This window comes from Myotis nattereri (assembly GCF_964212035.1).
Source record: "Myotis nattereri genome assembly, chromosome: 1".
In the NCBI taxonomy this organism is placed as follows: Eukaryota; Metazoa; Chordata; class Mammalia; order Chiroptera; family Vespertilionidae; genus Myotis; species Myotis nattereri.
This window is the reverse complement of record NC_138075.1, coordinates 170372853-170399189: the sequence shown is the minus strand read 5'-3', so window position 1 is coordinate 170399189 and position 26337 is coordinate 170372853. Positions and strand designations below refer to the sequence as shown.

General features: G+C 36.9%; 1 protein-coding gene across 2 annotated transcripts in view; it reads left to right on the top strand.

Moving 5' to 3' along the window:
- The window catches only part of CCSER1 (coiled-coil serine rich protein 1), a 942549-nt gene that overhangs the window by 770675 nt on the left and 145537 nt on the right, over positions 1-26337 (top strand). The window lies entirely within an intron of this gene.

The following is a 26337-nucleotide window of genomic DNA, read 5'->3' as shown; positions in this document are numbered from 1 at the left end:
TCTGTTCCTTTCTTATTATCTTGTTCTCTTCTCTTAAATATTAATGACTTTCTGTAGAGTTGTTTTTTATTCTTTTCTCTTTATTTGTTGTACATCTATTGTAGATTTTTGGTTTTTGGTTACCATGTGCTCATGAATCCAAGCTAAAATCTATTTAAATCAATGGCCATTTAAGATGGAACACATTGTAAAGTCACTGCCATTTTTACTTACCCCCTCCATGATTATGTTTTTGTCATTATTTATTACTTTTTGGTGAGTGCTTGTGAGTATCCCTTAAATTACTGTTATAATGACACATGATTTTCCTATTTTTGCCTTTTAAACTTTGTAAGTAGCTTTAGTATTGATAGGGCAGTTTTTAGTCACTAATTTTTGAAATATGTTTTTAGTTCTTTGCTCTCTTTCTGGTATGTGTGAATATTGTTATGCTTGATATTGTCCTAGAGGTCCCTCAAACTATCCTCATTTTTTAATTTTTTTTTTCTTTTTATTGTTCTTACTGGGTGTTTTTCACTACCTTGCCTTCTGAATTGCTGATTCAGTTCTTTGCTTAATCTAATTGCTGTTTATGCCATCTGATTTGTTCTTTATTTCAATTACTGTATTCTTCATTTCTGACTGGTTTTTCCTTTATGTTTTTTATCTCATTTTTTATGTTTCCTATTTTTTGTTGAAGTTCTCCCTGAGTTCATCTATCATCCACTTTCATTAAGCATCCTATAACCAGTGTTTTGAAATCTGTATCTGATAGATCGTTTGCCTCAATTTTGTTTAGTTGTGATTTTTTGTTTTGTTTTGTTTTGTTTTTAATGGTGTCTTATACTGTTCTTTCATTTGGGACATATTTCTGTGTCTCCTCATTTTGGTTGCCTCCCTATGTTTGTTTCAATGCATTAAGTAGATTTGCTACACCTCCCAGTCTTGGCAGAGTGGCCTTATGTAGTAGCTGTCCTGTGGGCCCAGCTGCACAGTGGCCTAGGTGTTCCAGGGGTGTCCCTTGTGTGTGTTGTATGTGCCCTTCTATTTTTGTTGAGCCATGATTGCTGTTGGCACATCAGTGGGTGGGATTGACCCTCAGACTGATTGGTTGTGAGGATTGGCCATGACATAGCAGATGAGCTGTATATAGTTTAGGGGCTGACCCTACAGAGTAGAATTTGCTTTATGAGGGCTCTGGTGCCTGCTTACTTCACCCTTTGGGTGTGCCATTTGTGGCACAACTTGGGTAGTCTGAAGTTGACCAGCAGTTATATTGGTTCTGGGGCCTCTTGGGAAGGACTCAGGTGCAGGCCAGGGTCAGCTGTTGTCTATGGTCTGGAGCCACATGGCATGAGTTACAAGGTGATCTGCAGTTAGTTGTTGCCTGTGCTTAGAGAAGCTTAGGAGTGGTTATGTGGTTAACAGTCCAGATGCTACTAGTGCCAGAATTGGGGCCACTTAATAAGAGGTCTGAGCATTCTGAGGCCAGTCACTGCTTGTTTGGGGTTTGCGGACCTTTGAGAGATTTCAGGAAATTCTGCAGTGCTTTCCAAGGTTGGCCAGATACCACTATAGCTTGTATTTATCTTCTGAATCTCTGCATTTCCCTCTGATTTTCACTTGGTGTCCTAGTACAGATGATTGTTAGCATCTTTATTCAAGGTTCTGTGTCTCCCTTTTGGGAGGCTAACAAAATCTCCTGAAAACAAATAAGAGATTTGAAATACCCCCTGCACTGTTATCATTTCATTCCTTTCTTTTAATCATATTTTCAAATAGATGGAAATAAAAAGCATGAGCTTTTTATTTGTGCATTGTCATACATTTTGCTTCATTCTGTGAAAATATTAGATCAGTTTTTACAAATTTAAAACAGTTAACATTAGTAATATTTTACTAGAAATGCTATCTTCTAAATTAATATTACAGTTGGATAATCACATTTAAAAATCTGCCTTAGGGCCCATAGACGAATCAATCAATGAATGTATAAATAAGTGGAACAACAAATCCATCTCTCTTTCTCATCCTATCTAATAAAGAGGGAACATGCTAATTAACTGCCCCACCCTCAAAGATGGTGGTGCCCACAGCCAATAAGGAGGGAATATGCTAATTGACTGTCACACCCTCAAATATGGCGGCACCCACAGCCACAAGATGGCTGGCAGAAGAGGGCAGTTGTGAGCAATCAGGCCAGCTGGGGAGAGCAGTTAGGGGCGACCAGGCCAGCATGGGAGGTCAGTTGGGGGGGACCAGACCTGCAAGGGAGGGCAGTTAGGGTGATCAAGCTGGCAGGGGAGTGTAGTTGGGGACGATCAGGCTAGCAGGGGAGTGGTTAGGGGTGATCAGGCTGGCAGGCAGAAGCAGTTAGGGGCAATCAGGCAGGCAGGCAGTTGAGTGGTTGGGAGCCAGCAGTCTCAGATAGTGAGAGGGATGTCTGACTGCTGGTTTAAACCGGCAGTCAGACACCTCCTGAGGGGGTCCCAGATTGGAGAGGGTGCAGGTTGGGCGAGGGACACCCCCCCCCCCGAGCATGAATTTAGTGCACTGGGCCTCTAGTCAATAAATAAAACTGAAAACAAATTTTGATTGTCAAGGCTTGAAAGCTCCTGTAAGTGCCTAAGATTGTATCTTTACTATAGTAGGTATGATTTTAAAAATCTATAAAACTTAATAAGATAGCAATAGCTTGTTTATATATAGGTTGTCCCCCTAAATGTATACACCCACTTTGAATAGTTATAAAGGCAGTGTTTATAAAAATACATTTTATTTTCAAAATTGAGCTATCAGCTGTTAAAGTCTGTACACATTTTTTGAGACACCCTATATAAAGCTTAAAGTATTTAACATATATTAAATTGGTGGTTAAGCTCTGTTGGTGTTCTCCTTTGGCAAGGTTGTTTAGTATATGTAAATCATTAAAATAATGGAAAATAGCCCAAGATCAAATAGAATAGTAAATGACTACTTAACAAAATAGTTTTAAAAGTAGTTTGAGAATAAATTTAGGAAAAAATGCCCTTGAAGCAACCATAAACCTTTGGAAAAAAATTTCCCTTAATGTGTATCTGATTAAGCATTATGATGTCCCATCCTACATAATAAAACCCTAATATGCAAATTGACGGAATGGTGGAATGACCAGCAGAATGACCAGTCACTATTATGCACACTGACCACCAGGAGGAAGTTGCTCAATGCAGGAGCTGCCCCCAGCCCACAGGCCCCAACTGGTGGTGGCAGTGGGGGGTGGGGCTGACGAGTGGGCAGCACCAGGCCAGCCAAGGCGGGTGTGAGCATGGGTAGGGTCCCTATGCCTGCCAGTCACCCCATAGATCGGCCCTGATTGCTGGCCAGGCATAGGGACCCCTACCCATGCACAAATTTTGTGCACGGAGCCTCTTGTAAGTTATAATGGGCATGATTTCTCCACATACCTCCTGTCACTATCAGCCACAGGGCAACGTTCTCCAATTTTGTTTTGTCGGTCAATTTAGACATATGGAAGAGGGAAGCAATTACAAAAGTTATCTTCTTAAGCCTTGTTATCCCACTTTGAAATGAGAATTCCATGCAGTTAGATTTTATATTTTTGACAAATAACAATAGGGAATGACATCAGATTCACAGATATTCTCCAAACCCAGGGATTCCTGGCTGTTCCTAGGCTGACTTCTTATAGATATTTTTCTTTCCTTCCCTAAGTCTATGTTCCCACTAGTTGGTCTTTTGCCTTTCTAATCATGGAAAACACCAACTACTTTCAAGCTGCAATCCTGTGCTAACAAAACTCCAGAGGATACAGTATTCCTAACTTCCCTCTGCTCTTTTTAAACAAGAGAGCTTTTATGACTTTGTTAGGAGAATAGAAAGGAGGCTGACATAATTGGGCCGTTTCAGTTATAACAATAACCAAACACTTGCAGGAAAAGTTGTTTCTGATCTTCCTTGAAAGACAATTGAAAATTCAAAGACTAAAGGCTGCTCTTCCTATGCACCTTCTTTAACGTTTGCATATGCAATTCTTAAATCTTGCTCTTCCTTGAAGAACAAATTTACCTATTCTCTGGATTGAGATCTCCCAGGTCTATGCCAAGGGGAAATAGATCAGGCTGAGAGTGACTATGAGAGTGTCAGCATGAGAACGACTATACAATGACTATTATTTCATTCAATCCATATAAGACCATAATTATTTATGTGTGTAAATGTATATATTTCTGGCTCTTCAAAACAACTTCATGTGGATGATTTAGCAGGTAAGCTGAGTGGCATGCAGCCTATATAAGGAGCATTCATGCCAAATCTCTCTGATTATAACATCTCCATCCCTTCCTGTTTCATGTTAAATAAAACTTAAAATTATTTCTCTTTATAAGCCCAGGATCTTCTACCTTGGATTATTTTCTCTTATACAGCTAAATTGGTCTTGTGTTCAGACAAGTATCTCTCATTTCCAGATGAGTTTTTATTCTTTTTAAAATTATAATGATACCTGTTTTAGGTCAGCTTTCCAATCCTGTATGCTCTTTCTTATTTACTCAAATATTACTTCACGCCTTTTCTGCCCAGAAGTCTTATACTCCTCATATTATTCTCTGCTTTTGCCTGCAAGTACAGAAGCACATTTGTCTTCCTTTCAAGAAGTCAGCTTTGCCTTAGGAGGTCTTAGAGAAGTCTTAGAAGCCCTAAGTTGAACGTATTAGTATATGGAACACTATTACGATTTTTTCCATCTTGTAGATGAGAAAACTGAAGCTTATAAAATGAAAGTAACTTGCTCAGGCTTACATAGCTTAAGTGGGGGATCTGGGAATTGAACTAGGTCTCCATTTAAGCAACGTGCAATATTCCCTCCCCAAAATGAGGAATTTAACAGATCGATTTATTATACTCTGCATCCTGCTCTATAATAATTCCCACAGTCATTTTTCCTCCAAATACAGGATACCAAATATATTCCCTACACCGTAATAAGAAATATTTACTAGTGGTACAGAGTGATGTATGGTTTTTGAAAGAAAAATGTTGTTGAATTTGAGAGAATACTATATTACTTGGGTAGTATTTTAAGCTTTCCAAAGAACCACCTTTGGGAACAGTTGTATTTTTTGTCATATCCTAGTATGGTTTATTTTCTCTCTATATTATTCATAGAAATCCCCTAAATCTTACCAGTTCTTGAATTTGCTTGAATGTAATGAAAAAAGTTCTTTTTCTTGAACCAAGACATTTATGTTGGAGCTTGTGTGTTTAATAAATGATTTGATTTGTGTTTGTTTATTTAACTAATATGTATATATTTCCAAAGCAGCAATCCTAACTGTGAATACTGAATGTCTTTCTATTATGGCAATAATTTGATAATAACTCAGTAGTTTGAATAGAAAGGTTTGAGTACAAAATATGATTGGTAAGATGCATGTTCTTTGTTATTAAAGTGAAATCAACATAACTGGAATTTTATTAGCAAGAGAGAAAAATAACTCAGAAGTCATAATGAAGCAAACAGATAAGAGTTCAAAATTTTACTAGAGGCCCATAGTTCATTGTTTCATTTTAGGAGGCTACTTTTCAGTTTTTAGAAAAACTAATCCAACCTAGCATGAATCTATATTTGACAATTATTTTTTTCTCTAAGACATTTATATAAGATCTAATAAGTCCTATATTAAAACATGCTCATATGCTTTTGGATAATCAGGATTTGAAAAAAAAAAAAAAAAAAGCCTGTGTTACAAAACCTCTAAAAACCTCCTCATTCCTCTGAGTAGTGACAGGTTCACACAGACCACTATCAGTGCTGAAATGCCAACAATTGTAATTGCTTTTTTCTCTAGGATCAATTTTCTTCCCATAGTTCAGACTGCTGAACAATCATTCAATCAGTCTTTTAGTTGTGGTCTTTTAAGAAACTCCTTTTTTCCCCAGGCTTAGGTTAGTATTTGATTCAGGAAGATTTACTAACATTTTGGTAGTTTTTATTTTTTTTTTATCATTTTACCTAATATCTTTAAACTTCCTCATGAACCATTATAATAGTAATGGAAAATATTCAGCCAGCTATACAGGGTGGGGCAAAAGTAGATTTATAGTTGTGAGTACATGAAGCACAGATCTTATTCTTGTAGTATTAATTATTGAATTATTTTCCATATGAACAGCAATAATCCTGCTCTCCTCCCTCCAAATTATGATGTTGAAAACAATATCCTTTCCTATAATGAGGTTGAGGCATTAACAACTATTGATAAGTGAAAGATAAACAAAAAGTATTTATTGGTAAATATTCAGAATTTTAATTAATAAATAATATTCTTTATAAGGTTAACCTTATTATAATAATACTCTTATTAATTAATAAGTAAACCCTAATAAATAAAAAAGCAATTGGCTATTAATTTATAATAATCTAATTCTATTTTTCACCCATGGCCAAATTGGGATAATTTAATGAGCAATATAAATAGAATGTACATTAAAATTGGAAGTATTCATTTTCAAAGCTATGAAGATAAAATGTAAACTTGACATTAGAACCACTGGAAAAGTCTCTGAAGCAAGTTCTTTAAAAATGTCATTGAAAAAGTTCTTAACCTCTCGAGCTTTTTCCACAACCTATTGTTCTGCTTCATTTATTCCTGCCTCTCATTTCACATCTATGCCTGTGGCTCTTCAGGCTGGCCAGTTGCTCTCTACTCTCACGTCTGCTTTTCTGTGCCCAGCCTCAGTGCTAGACCGTGTTCTCCCAGCATGCCATGTGTTTCCCAGTTCAACAGTTTCAATGAGGTTGATGATGGCCTAAATACTTTTATCTGCTCACTGCTCATGCATTATAATGGGAAATTCTTCACCTTTATTTAGGGAGCATATTTCATAATTTTCACATATTCTCCCTTTAGGGACTTCCTCTTTCTTTTATAAGTTAAGTGTGGAAATGATTTTAAATACTAAATTTCCATAAAATGTTCAGTTATATTGTTGTTAGTTGTCATAAAGAAATAAAAATCAGTTCTTTTCTGGAGACTTCTATATGAAGAACAGTATCCAGGATTATTTTTACTATTTTAGTTTGTATAGGAATGATTCTTAGTGAGAATGAACATAAATCTGATTACAATATTTTTTGCTCATAATAATGACTTTAAAATGTATTTGAGTTTATAGATTGCAAATAAACAGTGACAAACATCATCTCATTAGATATTTATAATAAGCTTCATATCCTTGGGGCTCATCTTGTAAATGAAAAAAAATCATGAGGTTAAATGACTTGTGCGAGGCTATATCAGTGCAGATACTTTCAATTGCAGATAACAAAAACCCAATTCAAAGTAACATAAATAGTAAAGAAATGTATTGTAGGACAGAGGCAAGTTTCAAGGCTGACTCAATCCCCTGGATACAGCTAAGGATTCACTTTTTTTTTTTTTTTTTTTTTTTGCCTTTTATCCATGTTTTTTTTGTGTCCTAATTAGGCTGGGAAAGAAATAGCTAAAGGAAATACTGGTCTCATGTTTCTCCGAGTAAAAAGTCCAGCAAGGAGAGAGATGATCTCTTTCTGAAGCTAAGTTAAAATTAAAATCAAATTTCCCAGAAGGTATAACAAGCTATATTTCACCCTATGGCCCAAATTTGGTTTTATCCTCCCTTATGATCTAATTTATGTTGACAGAGGTATGTCATTCATTGATAATGTTTTTATTATTTCTCCCTCATAGCAATGATTATAATTAGAAGAGTAAGCAAACATATTTGTGTGTGCAATTAACTGTTTAATTTCTCTCATCTATGGTAGAATTTAAGTTCCTTAGCATAGTGTTTGTGTCTCTTAATTGCAGCACAACATAGCCAACTCCCTTGAATATAGTATATATTTGATAAATAGTTGTTATTAAGTTTATACAAGATGAGGGAAGTTTTTGTGATTACTTTTGTGTGGCATTTAGTATTTTATTTAGGTTGAGTGGAGACTGGGGACCATCAACTCTTCCTTGGGCCAAAATACACTACAGGAAATATTTAAGCTATCATTCTTGTTGTATAGGATCTTAGTACATTTATCTACTCTCTCTCTTTCTAATCTTTCACTGACAATATAACAAATCTCAAAACATCATACTTACTCACTAGCAAGACTAGGTTGCAAAAATGATTGCACATCTCTTTCTTAAATTAACTGCAGTTATCAGAAGGTCAATAACTCTGGGTTAAATTTTGCCTTCTATTTATATTTATTTATTTATTTCTATTTTTTTCTTTATTGATTAAAGTATTACATATGTGTCCTTTTCCCCTTATTGCCCCCCCCCCCCCCGCACACACACACTCATGCCCTCACTCCCCTGGTGTCTGTGTCCATTGGTTAGGCTTATATGCATGCATTCAAGTCCTTTAGTTGATCTCTCCCCTTACCTCTCCCCTCCCCTCCCATCCCTCTGAGGTTTGACAGTCTGATTGATGCTTTTCTGTCTCTAGATCTGTTCTTGTTCATCAGTTTATGTTGTTCATTATATTCTCTACAAATGAGTGAGATCATGTGATATTTATCTTTCTCTGACTTGCTTATTTCGCTTAGCATAATGCTCTCCAGGTTCATCCATGCTGTTGCAAATGGTAAGAGTTCCTTCTTTTTTACCGCAACATAGTATTACATTGTGTATATGTACCACAGTTTTTTAATCCACTCATCAGTTGATGGGCACTTTGGCTGTTTCCAAGTCTTAGCTATTGTAAATTGTGTTGCTATGAACATAGGGGTGCATCTTTCCATTCTGATTGGTGTTTCTAGTTTCTTAGAATATATTCCTAGAAGTGGGATCACTGGCTCAAATGGAAGTTCCATTTTTAGTTTTTTTGAGGAAACTCCATACTGTTCTCCACAGTGGTTGCACCAGTCTGCATTCCCACCAGCAGTGCACTAGGGTTCCTTTTTCTCCACATCCTTGCCAGCACTTGTGTTTGTTGATTTGTTGATGATAGCCATTCTGACAGGTGTGAGATGGTACCACATTGTCGTTTTGATTTGCATCTCTCAGATGATTAGTGACTTTGAACATGTTTTCATATGTCTCTTGGCCTTCCTTATGTCCTATTTCGAAAAGTATCTATTTAGGTCCATTGCCCATTTTTTGATTGGGTTGTTTATCTTCCTTTTGTTAGGTTGTATAAGTTCCCTGTAAATGTTGGAGATTAAACCTTATCGGTGATAACATTGGCAAATATGTTCGCCCATGCAGTGGGCTTTCTTGTTGTTTTGTTGATCATTTCTTTTGCTGTACAAAAGCTTTTTATTTTGATGTAGTCCCATCTGTTTATTTTCTCTTTAGTTTCCATTGCCCTAGGAGCTGTATTGGTAAAGATATGGTTTGACATATGTCTGAGATTTTGCTGCCTGTGGATTCCTCTAACATTTTTATGGTTTCCTGTCTTATGTTTAAGTCCTTTATCCATTTTGAGTTTATTTTTGTGTATGGTGTAAGTTGATGGTCTAGTTTCATTTTTTTTTTTTTTTGGATGTATCTGTCCAATTTTCCCAACACCATTTATTGAAGAGACTATCTTGGCTCCATTGTATGTTCTTGCCTCCTTGTCAAATATTAATTGAGCATAGTGGTTTCGGTCGATTTCTGGGTTCTCTATTCTATTCCATTGGTCTATATGTCTGTTCTTGTGCTAGTACCAGGCAGTTTTGAGAACAGGGGCTTTGTAATACAGCTTGATATCTGGTATTGAGATCCCACCTACTTTGATCTTCTTTCTCAGAATTGTTGCAGCTGTTCGGGTCTTTTTTTTATTCCAGATGAATTTTTGGAAAGTTTGTTCTAGGTCTGTGAAATATGCCATTGGTATTTTCATGGGGAGTGCGTTGAATTTATAGATTGCTTTGGGTAGTATGGACATTTTAATGATGTTGATTCTACCAATCCATGAGCATGGTATGTTCTTCCATCTATTTATGTCTTCCTCTATATCTTTTTCCAGTGTCCTGTAGTTTTCCAAGTACAGGTCTTTTACCTCCTTAGTTAAGTTTATTCCTAGGTATCTTAATTTTTTTGGTGCGATGGTAAATGGGATTTTTTTAAAATCTCTCTTTCTGTAAGTTCACTATTGGTGTATAAAAATGCCATAGATTTCCTGGTATTAATTTTGTATCCTGCTACATTGCCAAATTCATTTATTAAGTTTAATAATTTTTTGTTCAGGCTACCCCAGAATTTATATCCCCAAAGGTATCAAATTTTATTTCTTAACCAAGGCAGAAGGATCACTAGACTTCCTCCATTGATTCCTGCTGTCGTGTGGTGTCAATAGTTGGCGCCCAGGTACATATAGCCCTGGGGATCTGTGATGTTGCCTTACTGCTTTGGCTCATTGTAGAGGCTTATTTCATCCCTGCAGGGGATACCCAACTTCAGGGCTCATTTCAGACAAAGGGTTCTCAGACTTTGTTCTCCAATATTGCAACTCTTTGTGCTGAACTATATCAGTACCTACACAGCCATCTCTCTGGCACCAGGAGGTCCCTGGAGTACTGATTTGGATCACACATAAATGTGCATCATCAAGGCACTTTGCTCCTTTTCTTGAGCTAACCCATATCTAAAAGCCAAGCAGGTTATTATTACCATTTTAGTCCTCAAAACATAAATAACCCACGTTTAGCTATTTCCCAAGTTTTTATACAAGTGCAAACTGGACTCATCAAGATATTTTATCTTCAGTAACTTTGAGATGATTCTTTTGTTATCTCTCTTACTAAAGAAGAGGAAAAGAAAATCCACAAATATAATCTCTGGTAGGATTTACCACAATATTACATACCTCTCATGTTGGACTTTGTTTTTGGATACACCCTGATTTATGTAAATTGGTCAGGCAAACTTGCAAGGCAAAATCCCAGAAATAAACAATGATTTCATTAGGCCCAGTTCAATACTCTATTAGACTATAAGGAAATATCAAATAATGCTAACATTTATATTTTGAAAAATATGTTATTTTTAAATGAAAAAATGATATCTAGCTATGTCATGAATAGTTACATTCAAATGAAACAGAAACTCATAAAGTTTTGTGTTCCTAGCCAAAGCAGAGGAATAGGAAAACGCTATGGTGTTATTCAAGAGGAATTATCCTACAACACAATACACCTACACATAGTGGGTGTGCTACACCGACTCTGCTGGGTTCTCACCATCCATATGGACATGTCATAATAGCTCATGGTTTGGAATGCTTCGTCTGCAAATTTGTGATAATAATAATACCTAATCTCTGAGGCGCAATATAGGATTACATGAGATAAGGGATGTGGTGCAATTGACAGTTTAGTGCCTGGTTCACAATGAATATTTGAAAGTGTATTAAAGAGATACTTGCATGTTATTATCAAACTTTTTTGTTGTTTAAATAGATGCGTTCTGGAGGCTTGATGGTGCATTTAAGAAAAAGAATTATTCAGAATTTTTTTTTTTTTTATCCTTGAGCAGCTGCAACTTAATCTTGACTCTTTTTCAAATCTCTTAAGTCTTTCTTGCTTTCCTCAAAATGAAGGCACAGGCCTGTGTAGTTCTAGCTCTGTATATGGAGGTCAGAATGGAATGGAACCACTTCTTTCTGATTCTTTTTTTCAGTTTTAAGCCTAAAATAATGAATTATAGAGAGAATACATCCTAATTAAATGTAATAATGTTTAGCTGTATTTAACACACTTTAGCTTATTTCATCTTCTCAGAATCCCTATAAAAGTGGCAGTGAAGTCTTATTATCCCATGTTACATATTCAGAATTGATTTCCAATGAGGTTAAATTTCCCTAAGGTCTCATGCATGGGAAATAGCAGGATGGTAACTGGATTATGAAACCCAGTAATGTCTTTCTTCTGTATTATCTCCCCAATATCTTTGACAATACAGCTTCATCTTTAGAAAGACACATTTTAATTATGTTTTATTTCACTCTCTCATCTTTTAACTGGCAAAGCCTTCCTTAAATGATGCCCGTGTTGTGAACAAGTAGGAATTGCTGATAGAAGAATGAAGTATTAGGAGGTATAGGGGACAATTAATTTTTTTTTTTGTATAACACTGGGTTATTCATTTTTCGTAAACGAGAATATCGTAGTGACTGGAAGAAGGATGCTAAGAGAAGTAACAAGCCAGTATCTAATTAGTTCATCCCTTTGTCATGACTCCCAGGAATGTTTGGTAATTTGCTGGAAGGACTCACTGAACTCAGAGGCAGTTGTCCTCACGGCTATGATTTATTATGGTGAAAGGATGCCTAACAGGACCAGCAAGAGGAAAACCACAGTGGCAGAGCGTGGAGGAATCCAGGCTCAGGATGGAAAGTCCTCCTTCTCAGGGGATGCCACACAGAACGTGCTCCTGCCTCCAGCAGCTAAATACAGGAACATGTATGCAGTGTTTCTGCCCAGAAAAGCCTGCTAGACTCTCAGTCCAAGGTCTCTGTTGGAACTGGTCATACAGGCACCTCTCTGCCTGTGTGATCAGCCACAATCACAGAAGTTCCTGATTCCCAGAAGGAAAACAGATGTTCACCATAAATCAGGATGGTGTAGTGAATTCAGTGCCCCAGGCATGCAAAGCAGCCTTATCAGTGCAGAAAACAAAAGCCAAGTTTTCAGGCACAGAGCCTGGTCCGCTCCTGCACAGGTCCATCTAAAGAGCAATATCAGACCTACATGTAAACTCTCTCCTATAAAGTTTACAGTGCCAATATGTGAAGACAGTGGAACGCAGCAGGACTTTGAATAAAAATATACAACTTGATGCCAGAAAGAACACCACATAATGGTGTCATCAGTAGAAGAAGAATCCTAATGATCTAAGCCTGGGTTTTCAAATTTTTCTTCAGAATTTCATCCCTCATTATAAAGACAAACCAAGATGGTCAGATATAACTAGGAACACACATTTATTAAAGCTTGTTTGCCTGTTCTCTACCTCACTGTTAAAAAATAAAAAGTATAGTGCTATGGAAAACCCAAGGCCATAGTTGTTGAGAGGGATGCACATAGATATTTCACATAGAGAGTAGGACATAATAAATGCTTTAATAAGTGTTTAAAGGACTAAGAAAGAGTAAGAAAAGGGAATATTAATTCCCTTTAAAAAGAATTTTTAAAATGCCAGGAGATAGTGACACTTAGTTCTATTATCCTTAAATATTTCTATGGCAAAGATAGTACAATGACGTTCTCATTTATAGGGAACAGATACAGAGCTGTGAATGCACAACATTGTGTACTTAGATGTACTACAATGTGACACAGGAATATATATTTTTCCTATCTAATTAATCCAATCTAATAAAGAGGGAATATGCTAATTGACCCTTATGCAGTTGCAAAGATGAAGGCACCCATAGCCAATAAGGAGGGAATATGCTAATTGACTGCCCTGCGTCAAAGATAGCAGCACCCACAGCCACAATATGGCTGGCAGGAGAGGGCAGTTAGGGGCGACCAGGCCTGTAGGAGAGCACAGTTAGGGGTGACCAGGCCAGCATGGGAGGCAGTGAGGGGCGATCAGGCCAGCAGGCAGAGGTGGTTAGGGGTGATCAGGCTGGAAGTGGGGACAGTTAGGGGTGATCAGGCAGGCAAGCAGGTGAGTGGTTAGGAGCCAGTGGTCCAGGATTGTGAGAGGGATCCCAGATTGGAGAAGGTGCAGGCTGGGCTGAGGGGAAACCCTCACCCTCCCTGCACGAATTTCATGCACTGGGCCTCTAGTTAATTATGAGATCAAGACTGTGAACTGGACCAAGCTTGCAAGGATTTTGAATTCCATTCCAAAGGAATTGTTTTACTCATTTTATGTCAACAAAGAAAGGAGCAGTATCCCATTGGCTATTAAGTAGCACATTATTTCTCACAAAATTGAAAAAATCATGTGATGACATTATGTTAATATTTATCACTTAGGAAATTAGAAGGATTTTACTGGTGGCTGCTCTGTGCTCTCTGAAGACAAAATATATACTTATTATAAGTCATAGTATTATATCTTATGTTTTTTTTTAATAATCCCTATGGATTTGATTTTTGTCTCACTATCTTTACAAACAGAAGATTATAGAAGATTTAGTAAGACCTGGTCTGATTGTTCTGGTATGTTTAAACAAATTTCCTCGAGGAATTATAATACATATATTAACAAATAGTTTTACCTAGTGGATGTAGATAATTATCTGATTCACAAATATGTATAGAAATTATAAATTATCTTTCACCCAATCATAATGAATTTTTTACTCATTGTCTTGGAATTAATATTTGAATATAGCTTTCTACATTAGTATCATTGAGTTAAAATGTTAGCAAAATATCTATAGGTTCAATATGTAGTAATTTATTCTAAGTGCTAGGTGCAAAGTGTACTCATGTCTATAAAAATGAAATTACTCTATATAAAGTCTATAATTAAAGTGTTAATCATTCTTCATTCACTTTAAGTTTTTATTTTATACTTAAGTGGTAGTAAGTTATGTTTTTCCATCGAGTTGTTTTTTTTAGTTTCTCTTCAATTAGGGCAAGATGTGTTTGGGGCGGTATTAAAAATTATTCAGAAGTAAAACATAAGGAGACAACTTCTTTGAGAATATTGTTCATGTTAGGTATTTTCAAAAATATCAGAGAGCCCCTAAAATGGGTCATGTTGTTCAAAGGATAGATTTGGTTTTTGGAACAAATGTTGCATACTTTTCTCCTTAAAAACCATGCCATTCTGAGGAAGAACTAATTATCTTAAGGCTCTAAGTCTACTGTTGCCAAATGGTCTCACAGTTAGCAACAGAAGAGAAATGAAGCACAGAGCAGTAAACCCTGGGGATTCACCTGGCCTCCTTTGCAGCCAAGATTATTCCTATGGTGTCAGACAACAATTAAAGAACCTGAAGTTGAAGGTGAGTCAGAAAAGGGCAAACTGAAAAGTGTAACTCTCTCAACCAGGTCATCCATGTTGCAGAAAAAGAATAACCAGAACACAGTGAAAGAATAAGAGGAAAGAGACATTTAAAAAAGCAGAGGTGAATAGATAATTATCCTTATGGATACGTGAAGAAGTAGAACAAATACTGGCATCATATACAGGGTCTGCAAAAGTGGGTTTACAGTCATTTGTATGGAAATAATACAAATCAGTACTATAATAATTAATAAGTAACGCAAGTATAAGCTCACAGCTGTGAACTACATTTGTTTACGCCTGTATACTATGGATCTTCACTAACTGTAATCATGAAAAGTAATATTTCCTATCTCTTGACCTCAATTTCCTCACAAATAAAATAAAGATGGGCAAAATGATTTATTAAGCTGTTTTAATGCCATATTCTATAAATCTCTATGTAACATTACATATTTTAAAAAATTATATGTACCATAAGAACTATACCTTGTTTGTCTTGTCCCAGCACATAGTAGTAGGCACTCAAAATTTGTTGAATGACTGAATAAGCCAGAAAACAAAAGGGAGGGGTTGGAGGGTTGGTTAAATGACTATCAACAGAAGAATAGCATGTGCTAACAGACACTGCTGCATTAAGACTCCACCTCTCCTTCCTCTGTACTGTAAACTGTACCCTCTGTGGTGGTGAGGCAGGAGGGGTAAAAAGGGAGTTCCTAGGGAATTTCAAAGTTTCTCACAGATTTGAAAACCCCTGGTTAGCAAAGCTACAACGTGGTTTTAAATCTTTGAGACTAAAGAATACTATGTCTGACAGGTTCTCTGCCATGCAAATATCCCTAGACCTTCAAGCTGTGGTCAGATTGCTTATTTCATGAGGAACAGTGCCTACCGTTTCCATGGCTACACATTCAAGTTGAATAAAGCAGGGGCCAATATCATTAGAGTTAACTAACACACCGTATTTAATTTCAAAATATATTTTCCCAAACGGTACATCCTGCCTGGCTAATCCTTGCCAAATGTAGCCATGTAACTTATTAATTCATTTCTTTTCACTATCACAAATCACTGACTAGTTTGAATGGAAATCTGTGTCACCTGACTTTTCAAAGCTGTTATGTTATTATCAGATTGGGAGGATAAAAATATAGCCCAAATAGTTGTAACCTTCTCTTCTTAATGTCCATACATTTTAAAGAGAGATCCAATTTCCAAATATCCATGATGAAAATTCAGTTAAATTAGAGTAGACACTAAGGAGAAATGGAAATTGTCATTCTATTTCCAGGTAGGTCTTTGAGTTTGAGAGGACATTAAACTACATTATGGAACACTGATCTCTGAGATGAAAATTTAAGCTATGGTGTGTTTTCTGGCTTGCAGTCTGAGACTATGCATTTATTTTTCTGTTCCGTTTTGCTGTTACTAGAAATTAATAATGACAGAAATAAACATACTTAATAAAGTAAGATCTCCAGCAGTGGATTTTGACACAATCTGATTTATTTGTTTAAGTTGGAGCCTCCAATAGAGTTGTGCAGACAATATTTAGTTGTACATTATCAGTACCATATTTAAAAGTGAACACTTTGCATAGATATGCTGAAAGTTATGCCAATTTACAAGGTAAAAGTTATTAAATGTACTTGTTTAATATTTTTGGAAAGCTCTTAAAATAGTTGAGGGAAATTTTTAAAGAAAAGCACTGAGACACAGATTTAACCTAGGGAAAGGCCACAACTCCTGAGTTGAAATTGATTAGAAAACAAAGCTCAAATATTAAAATTGAGAAGTATAAAATATAGTTTTCTCAAAGAAAAGAAAAATTTCAGTAACTTAGAACTAAAACACTATCCAGTTTAATTTTCTAATTTTCCTGGAAAAAAAATGTGATCTCAAAGGTTTAGGTTATTTGCCTAAAGTCAGTGAGAGAAGGGGATCAATTAGTTCAATTAATTTTTCTTTGGAATGAATTTGAATTGCAAATATCATGTTAAAACCATGTTTATAGCTTTAACCGGTTTGGTTCAATAGATAGAGCATCAGTCTGCAGACTGAAGGGTCCCAGGTTCAATTCCTATCAAGAGCATGTACCTTGGTTGTGGGCATATCCCCAGTAGGGGGTGTGCAGGAGGCAGCTGATTGATGTTTCTCTCGTCATCAATGTTTCTAACTCTCTATTCCTCTCCCTTCCTCTCTGTAAAAAAATCAATGAAATATATTTTTTAAAAAATGTTTATAAAAAGCAGTAGAATAGTTATAGAGGCTTATTCATTCTATTTACTCAACAAATATTTGTGTGGCACCTACTAAGTACCACACCCTGTTCTAAGTACTGGAGAAATACAATTTTACAAAACAAATGCCACTTGTTGTCATGGACTTCACATTCTAGTGAGATGAAATAGTACATAAAATAATAAATAAAAGATAAAAATAGTTTTAATTGGTAAGTCTTAAGCAGAACATTAGAATTGGGTGAAATAACAGTAAGCAACCTGATGTCTATTTTAGATTCAGTGTTCAGGGAAGGCTTCTGACAATAAATTTAAACTGAGATTTGAATGGCAAGGATATAATCATTTGATTGATCTTATAAAGATGGTGGGAAGATAATTACAAGAAGCAAGCAGCTGTATAAACTTTTTAAAGTAGGAAGAATTAAGACTTTAAGGGCATGAGAGCAGTTTTCAAATATTGTAATTGTGACGTGGGATTTGTCGAGCCGACTTTCCCTTGTGGATTCATGTGCTACGAAGTTTGAAGAATAAATTTGAGGACTAAAATATTTTATATATTTTTATTTTTTAATTTAAATTCTTTATTGTTTAAAGTATCACATAAGTGTCGCTTCTCCCCCATTTACCTCTCTCCAGCCGCTCCCACCCCCCAGCACATGCATTCAACCTCTACTTCTATGCTCATATGCATGCATACAAGTCCTTTGATTGATCTCTAATCCTCCCAACTCCTCCCCTGCCTTACCTCTTAGGTTGGACCATCTGTTTGATGCTTCTACGACTCTGGCTCTATTTTTGTTCATCAGTTGATGTTGTTCATTACATTCCACATATGAGTGAGATCATGTGATATTTATCTTTCTCCGACTGGCTTATTTCACTTAGCATAATGCTCTCTGGGTCCATCCATGCTGTTGCAAATGGTAAGAATTCCTTCTTTTTTACCACAGCGTAGTATTCCATTGTGTTGATGTACCACAATTTTTAAATTCACTCATCTGCTGATGGGCACTTAGGCTGTTTCCAAATCTTAGCTATTGTAAATTGTGCTGCTATGAACATAGGAGTGCATAATCCTTTCTTCCTGAATTTTTTTTTCCATCCCTTCACTATAAGTCTGTGTGAGTCCTTTTTCTGAGGTGGGTCTCTTGTAAACACCAAATATAGGGTCATGTTTTCTTATCCATTCAGCTATCCTATGTCTTTTGATTGGAGCATTTAATCCATTTATGTTTAAGGTTATTATTGATAGGTACTTGTTTGTCACCAGTTCTATTCTTTATGCCTGTGTTCCTTTTTTTGTTTCCATTTATTCTTTTTACAGCAGTCCCTTTAGCATTTCTTGCATTGCTGGCTTGGTGGTAATAAACTACATCAGCCCTTTTTTTTTTTGGTCTGTGAAACTCCTGATTTCATCTTCAATTTTTTGTTGTTGTTGTTGTTTTTTTATTTTTTTATTTTATTTTATTTTTACAGGTTAATTTGTTGATTTAATGTGCTACAAATCACTTCACTGCAAATTACGTTTCTGATAAATACAGTGGTTTTGCCTTTCCTTTGCTTCCTTTATTTTTTTTTTATTGCTTCAAGTATTGCCGGGGTCCAACCCCAGCGGGTCCAAGGGTCCCCAAAGGTGTGGACGGAGTCGGCGAAGAAGGAATGACACGGAGACAGCGTTCAGTTGATCAGCAGCCTAGCCAGGATCTCCAGCCAAGTTCTGGTCTCTCTCCAGAGAGGTTCTGCTGTTTATTGTTTTGTTACATCTGTATTTATACCAGTTGATTTTAATCCTGTCAATTTCTATTACAAAGGTTAGGGCATTTCTTATCTCCATTCCAGGGAGTAAAGATTATAGCTTAAGCATGATTGTTTGTAGTTGAAGTGATTAACTACCCGCCTGGCACTTAGTTAAGGAGTTTCATCCCCTCCCTAACTTCAGGGAAAAATTCCTACCTGGGGAAACAACCTTTCTAGGAGAGGCATCCCCTCCCTGACTTCAGGGAAAAGTTCCTACCTGGGGAAACAACCTTTCTCGGAGAGGTGACCTTGGTTAAAACACACAGCGCTAAGGGGAGCAAACATATTAAGAACAGTATGCCATATACGCCAGGTCCCTTGAAACATATGCTGTGCAGATGTTTCTTTCCTGCAGCGACTGTGTCAAGTAGCAAGGATGGACCGGCTTCCGGCAAAGTATTACAAAGGGTATTACATATGTGTCCTTTTTTCCACCCCGCCCTTGACAGTCCCCTAGCCTCCCCTATCCCCCAGTGTCTTATGTCCATTGGTTATGCTTATATGCATGCATACAAGTCCTTAGGTTGATCTCTAACCCCCCTCCCTCCTGCCCCCCAACCCTCCCCAGACTTCCCGCTGCAGTGTGACAATCTGTTTGAGGCAGCTCTGCCTCTGTATCTATTATTGTTCAAAAGTTTATAATGGTCTCTATTATCCATGAATGAGTGAGATCATGTGGTATTTTTCCTTCATTGACTGGCTTATTTCACTTAGTATTATGCTCTCCAGTTCCATCCATGCTGTTGCAAATGGTAAGAGTTCCTTCCTTTTTAGAGCAGCATAGTATTCCATCGTGTAGATGTACCAAAGTTTTATAATCCATTCATCTACTGACGGGCACTTAGGCTGTTTCCAGATCTTAGCTATGGTGAATTGTGCTGCTATGAACATATGGGTGCATATATCCTTTCTGATTGGTGTTTCTGGTTTCTTGGGATATATTCCTAGAAGTGGGATCACAGGGTCAAATGGGAGTTCCATTTTCAGTTTTTTGAGGAAACTCCATACTGTCTTCCATAGTGGCTGCACCAGTCTGCATTCCCACCAGCAGTGCACAAGTGTTCCTTTTTCTCCACATCCTCTCCAGCACTTGTCGTTTGTTGATTTGTTGATGATAGCCAGTCTGACAGGTGTGAGATGGTACTTCATTGTTGTTTTGATTTGCATCTCTCAGATGATTAGTGACTTTGAGCACGTTTTCATATGTCTCTTGGCTTTCTAAATGTCCTCTTTTGAAAGGTGTCTATCTAGGTCCTTTGCCCATTTTCTGATTGGATTGTTTATCTTCCTTTTGTTAAGTTGTATGAGTTCCCTATAAATTTTGGAGATTAGGCCCTTATCAGATATGACATTGGCAAATATGTTTTCCCACACAGTGGGTTTTCTCATTGTTTTGTTGATGGTTTCTTTTGCTGTGCAGAAGCTTTTTATTTTGATGTAGTCCCATTTGTTCATTTTCTCTTTAGTTTCCAATGCCCTAGGTCTAGGAGCTGTATCAGTGAAGAAATTACTTCGGCATATGTCTGAGATTTTGTTGCCTTTGGATTCTTCTAGAATTTTTATGGTTTCCTGTCGTACATTTAAGTCCTTTATCCATTTTGAGTTTATTTTTGTGTATGGTGTAAGTTGGTGGTCTAGTTTCATTTTCTTGCATATATCTGTCCAATTTTCCCAACACCATTTATTGAAGAGACTATCTTGGCTCCATTGTATGTTCTTGCCTCCTTGTCAAATATTAATTGAGCATATTGGTTTGGGCCGATTTCTGGGCTCTCTATTCTATTCCATTGATCTATATGCCTGTTCTTGTGCCAGTACCAGGCAGTTTTGAGAACAGTGGCTTTGTAATACATCTTGATATCTGGTATTGAGATTCCAATTTTGAATGATAGCCTTGCTGGGTATAATATTCTTGGATTCAGTCACTTGCATTGCATCGCTTTGTATATTTCATTTCATTCCCTTCTGGCCTGATGTGTTTCTGTTGAGAAATCAGTTGATAGTCTATTGGGAGATCCCTTGTAGGTAACTTCCTATCTCTCTCTGGTTGCCTTTAAGATTCTTATTTTGTTGTTGGTGTTTGTTAAATTAATTATGATGTGTCTTGGTGTTGGTCTTTTTGGGTTCATCTTATTTGGGACTCTGTGAGCTTTTTGTATTTATGTGGCTTTTTTCTTCCCAACATCAGGGAATTTTTCTGTTATTATTTCTTCAAACAGGTTTTCTAACCTTTGCTTTGATTCTGCTCCTTCTGGCACCCTTATTATGCAGATGTTGTTTTGTTTTGTGTTGTCCCAAAGCTCTCTTAGGCCCTCCTGCTTTTTAAGTTTTCTTTCCAGTTGCTGTTGTGTGTAGGTGTTTTTCTACCTTGTCTTCTAACTCGCTGACATGGTCCTCAGCTGTTTCTAGTCTGCTGTTGAAACTTTCCATTGTGTTCTTTATTGCAGCTATGTCATTCTTCATTTCCTCTTGATTCTTACCCATGTTAAATTTGTCTTCCATATTTTTCAGTGTCCTTATATCCATTCTTCTGAATTCTTTCTCTGACAAATTGCTTGCCTCCATTTCATTTATTTGCTTTTCTGGTGATTTCTCCTTTTCTTTTGTATGGGGTTTATTTCTTTTTTTCCCCCTGTTTTGCTGTCCCTTTGAGATTGTTTCTATGTATTAGATCAAACTACTATGCCATCCAGATTTTTTGAGTTTGTCTTACATAGTAGATGAGTTGTGGGACCCAGTGGTGCAGTCTCTCTGGTCTTCAGGGATGGGTAATCTAGGGATGCCCCTATTTGGTATATTTGCATTCTCTTGGTGTAGTTGGGTCTTGAATGTTATTGTCCCGTCTGTGGATGGAGTCTCTTCTCAGGGTGTCTGGTTATGTGGCTCACTCTCTACCACGTTGACTGAACAGCACAAAATACAATTTGACAAGACATGACACAAAGGAAACAAAACACAAATGAACTCACAATACCAAAAACCCCAATATAAGTGTCCACAAGAGAAAAGAAAATTAGGAGAGAGAAAAGAAGGCAAAAAGTGATATCAAGAAAAGAAAAAAAAAAGGTAATAGAGGAAAGAACAAGAAGAAAAGGGAAGAGAAAAAAATGTATATGGGGAGAATAAAACACCACAGAAAAAACAGATAAACCAAAAAATGCAAACAACAAACACCCAGAAAAAAAAGGGGGAGACAGAATCTGTAGAGGCAGAGCTTATATACCGTTAGTAAGGTTAAGGAATTGAATGAATAGAGGGAGGACCTTGGTTCAGTATAGAGGAGATAGAAAGGGAATGAGTGGATAAGAAGAAAATAAAGAAAAAAAATATAATAAATAAATAAATAAGATAAAATGACAATAAAATATAAAATGAAAAAAATGTGAAAAAATGAAATAAAAATGAAAAAAAACAAACAAAATAAAGAAAAATGTTTTTTTTTTAAATAAAAGATAAAAATAAAATAAGTGAAGTGTCCTTTGTTTCAGCTGAGTTTTAATGCCCCATGGGTTTAAGACCTCACTCTTCTGTTCTTTCTGCCACTTCTTAGTTTCCTGTTAGGTAATCAGCACTGTGTTGAAGTTCCAAGCGATCCACCGCTTCTCTGTTTGTGTCTATCTTCACAGCCTTGACTGTAAACAGGTGGGACCAATCTGCCCACTTAGCCTGTCTGCCTGCTGTCAATCTTTATCTCTCAAGTGGCTGTTTCTGACAGATCTATAGGTAGGTAGGGTGCTGTATCACTTTCTGGGACTGAAAGGCCTCTCTTCAACCCAATTGAGGACTCTTTGGGGCTATTCAGATTTTTTGTGTTCTTTGTACTGCTCAGGGTGTAGTCTGGGTGTGGCTGTATTATTTGCCTGGAGACTGCTGGAAGGGGCTGGCTCTTCAGGAGAAAAATAGCTGCTTAGGTCCAGAGGGTCAGGAATGTCCCAGTGCCAGACTCCTGGTCAGAAGACTGAAATATTTTAAATAAAAATGTGTAGTTTATTGGAAGCGTATACAAACTCCCCCTGGGAAATGCTCCCTAAAGGGGAACCCCCTGGGATTCCCAAATGGGAAAAGCTTGTTCTCTCTAAAATGGGAAAAATCTAATTTTTGTTCTGAGTCTCTTTCTCCCCAGGTTTATAAAGGCTATAGGTCTTTGTCTCTTCATGACTATTTCTTATTGGACCCTTCCTTAATTTATGACCCCCATGCTTTCCTAATTGGTCATTCTTCTGCAGAGTATCAGTTTCAAAGGTCAAAGCCCACCTGGTGTCCCCCTTTTTTCTCTCCCTCTCATCTTGCAACATTTCTCTATCCTCTGTGAATATATGCCTTCCTCTTATAACATCTCTTTATCCTCTGTGATAGTAAGATAAGCATCCTGTTGTCTTGGAGCTATCTCCTTTACATCACATATGTATTCCTCTCCTGTGGACCTCCCTTTTCCCTAAAACTTCCTGTTCTATCTCTAAAAGTCCTTTCATAATTATACATTTAAGCACAACTCTTCATTTTTCTCCAGCAATGCACTTTAAATTACTAGGTACAGCTATGCCTCATGCAGTTGATATGCAGAGTCTAGGATTTGCTGGGGAAGTACAACAGAGTAAGAAAGTGGATAGGTTTGTGTATCATCCTGATGATTATCATGAGCCTTGGACTCTAAGGTGAAACAATACTTTAAACAAGAAAATAAATTTTAAAAAAGGAAATTAGAAGAAAACTGCATAAGAAAGTGGTAGGCTCAAGTGATTGAAGATCTCCATGAGTCTGACTAGTTTGAATAAAGTTTAGATTAATAGGGAGAAGCTCCATAAGCATTTGAGCACTTTTGTTAATTATTGTAAGTAGCAACTCTCAGTGACATCTGAGAGGCATTGTTAGCAATACAGACTCAATAAAAGCTTTAATTGAGCCGTCTTAGAAAATATTACCAGTTATGTGCTTGAGGCACCTCTTAACATGGAAAACCTTTATTCGAAGTATTTAATTCTGTATCTTTGGGCAGTTTTATTTAACTATATGGACTAATGGTTCTCATTATAAGAATGATGGTTCTTCTAATCACCCAAATCTAATGTATTAAGATTTCCTTAAACTTCACTAGCTAAACTACCAGAAGTTACCCAAGTCTCCTTGTGTACAAATATGTGTGATCAAATGTGTTAGCACCAGAGCCTTAAAGAGAGTCTGGCACAGAATGATGTTCATGGACATCTCACCCACATAATCACTGTGAAATGTACAAATAGTGAAAGCCCTTGAGCTGTAGCAACACTCAATGATGTTTAATTGTGGTGAACATTGGATAAAATAGAATCTGTGCTTTTATACAGTGGTGGTACCTTTTTACTTTTCTTTCCAAAAAGTAAACTTCAATTTACAGAAGCAAGAAGCACATAAATTCTTCTGATCACTCCAGTGAAGCAAAGAACACAGAGGTAGTTTACAGGGACTCTTGGCCAGAGAACCTGCAGACACAACAAAAAAATAAAAAAATAATAAAAATAAAAGCAGTATTAAGAAATGCACCTAATAAGTAGAGTGAGACACCCATTCTTGGTAATAAGTAATGAGCTGTAAGCATTGTGCTAAGCCCCTTTAGCAATCTATATATATAAAAGGCTAATATGCTAAGTGTTCATCTGACCGGTCGCTATGATGCACACTGACCACCAGGGCAAAGATGCTCAACACAGGAGCTGCTGTGATGTGCACTGGCAATTTACAGAGAAATGGCACCACAGACCTGGCACCCACAAAGCAACACTCGGCTTCCCCCAAGTGGTACACAGGACCCACTACCACCCCAGAGTAACAGCCTACCAAATCACAGCCAACGCTGCCGAGACCCCATGGCTCAAAATGTGGCCCACAACCCAGCCCGGAAAGGTGGCTGTGGGCTCTGGGTAATGACATCACGTAGCAAGGTCCGGCTCCCTCTCCCTAGCAAAAACTAGCCTCCTTGCAGTTTCTTTAGCCCAGGAACATGACTTGCTTTGTAGTCAGGTGCAAACATTTCACACTTTAACCAAATGTTTGTGAAGCATTTTCCCATACCTCATCTCATTTGACCCTCACAGAAGTCCTGGAGTAGGTGGATACGAGACTCGGTAAAATCCTATTTTCTTTTCATTAGCCAGAAAATGGAGATTTAGAAAGTTTAGAAACTTGACCCAACTGAAAAGAAGTAAGAAATGGTGGAACTTGAAAATGACTTCAGGTTTTCTCACTGCACAGGATATAGTCAAACACTGCTGCAGTTAAATATTTTACCCTTTGTTCTCCCTGCATGATCTACGATAATAATCTGCTTTGTGTTGATATTTACTGCTATGTTGCTGACAATTACCTGAAAGAGAAGTTGGGGTGCTTCACTGGGCTGGAAAAAGTTTAGCTAAATCAGAAAGCAGGTCTAATTAAGCAAGTTTATTCTATATCTATAAAAGGCTAAGTTGACTTTCGCATGTGCCATACATATAAAGCTCTCACTGGTGCCAATCGCACACATGTGTTTTGATCTGTCATTGTCGATCATGAATTTGGTTGACACTTGTATTATAGAGGAAGGGTGAATAGCAATATTAAAATATTTCTTCTAATTAATTTCTTTCAATGTGCACGAATCCATGTACTGGGCCACTAGTATAATTCATAAAGGGTCGTTACTTAAAGGGAACTTTGAGGAAATGTGATGTTGAGATTTCTGCAAATAATAGCAAACCTGATAAATGAAAGTACATCTTAATGCAGACAACCATGAGTGGAGAGGTGTGTGCAACACAGGAAAGAGGATGAACAGAGTGTGGTCCATTCAGGGAGGAAGGAAAGGTTAAATAGAAGCATTGCTTAGCTTCTCTTGGATTTGCATTGAGATCCTACTTAACAAGAAGGAATCAACAGGCTCAGTATCAGAAACCCGTTGAGTAGCACTTAGAATTCATTGTAGGTATATAATCACATGTAACTTTATCATTCAGTCTTTTGGAACCAAACCTTTTAAAAATGTCAAAGTTATGATAAAACTGAATAATTAGGTATTGTGATAGATTCTTGTAATCCATGTTATTTATTTTAATTGAACTCAGTTTTTATTTCTAAACTTGCGCATGTTTGTTTTTTTATCCTGAAATAATTACTGTCATCTTAATAGAAAGAGGACACTGTCCAGTTGAGAATATATTCTAAGGGATATCCTGAAATCAACAATCTTTGCCTTATAAAAGGCTTTGTGAGTGATTACTGCTTAGGCATTTAATGGAAAAGCATGGCACACTTTCTTTGGAGTTGTCAAAAAACAGCGTGATAAGAAAATGCTGAAACTCTTAAAGTTACAAATGAAATTTTAGATTTTCAATTATTTGTTTAATGCGAATAAATGAATTTATTTATCT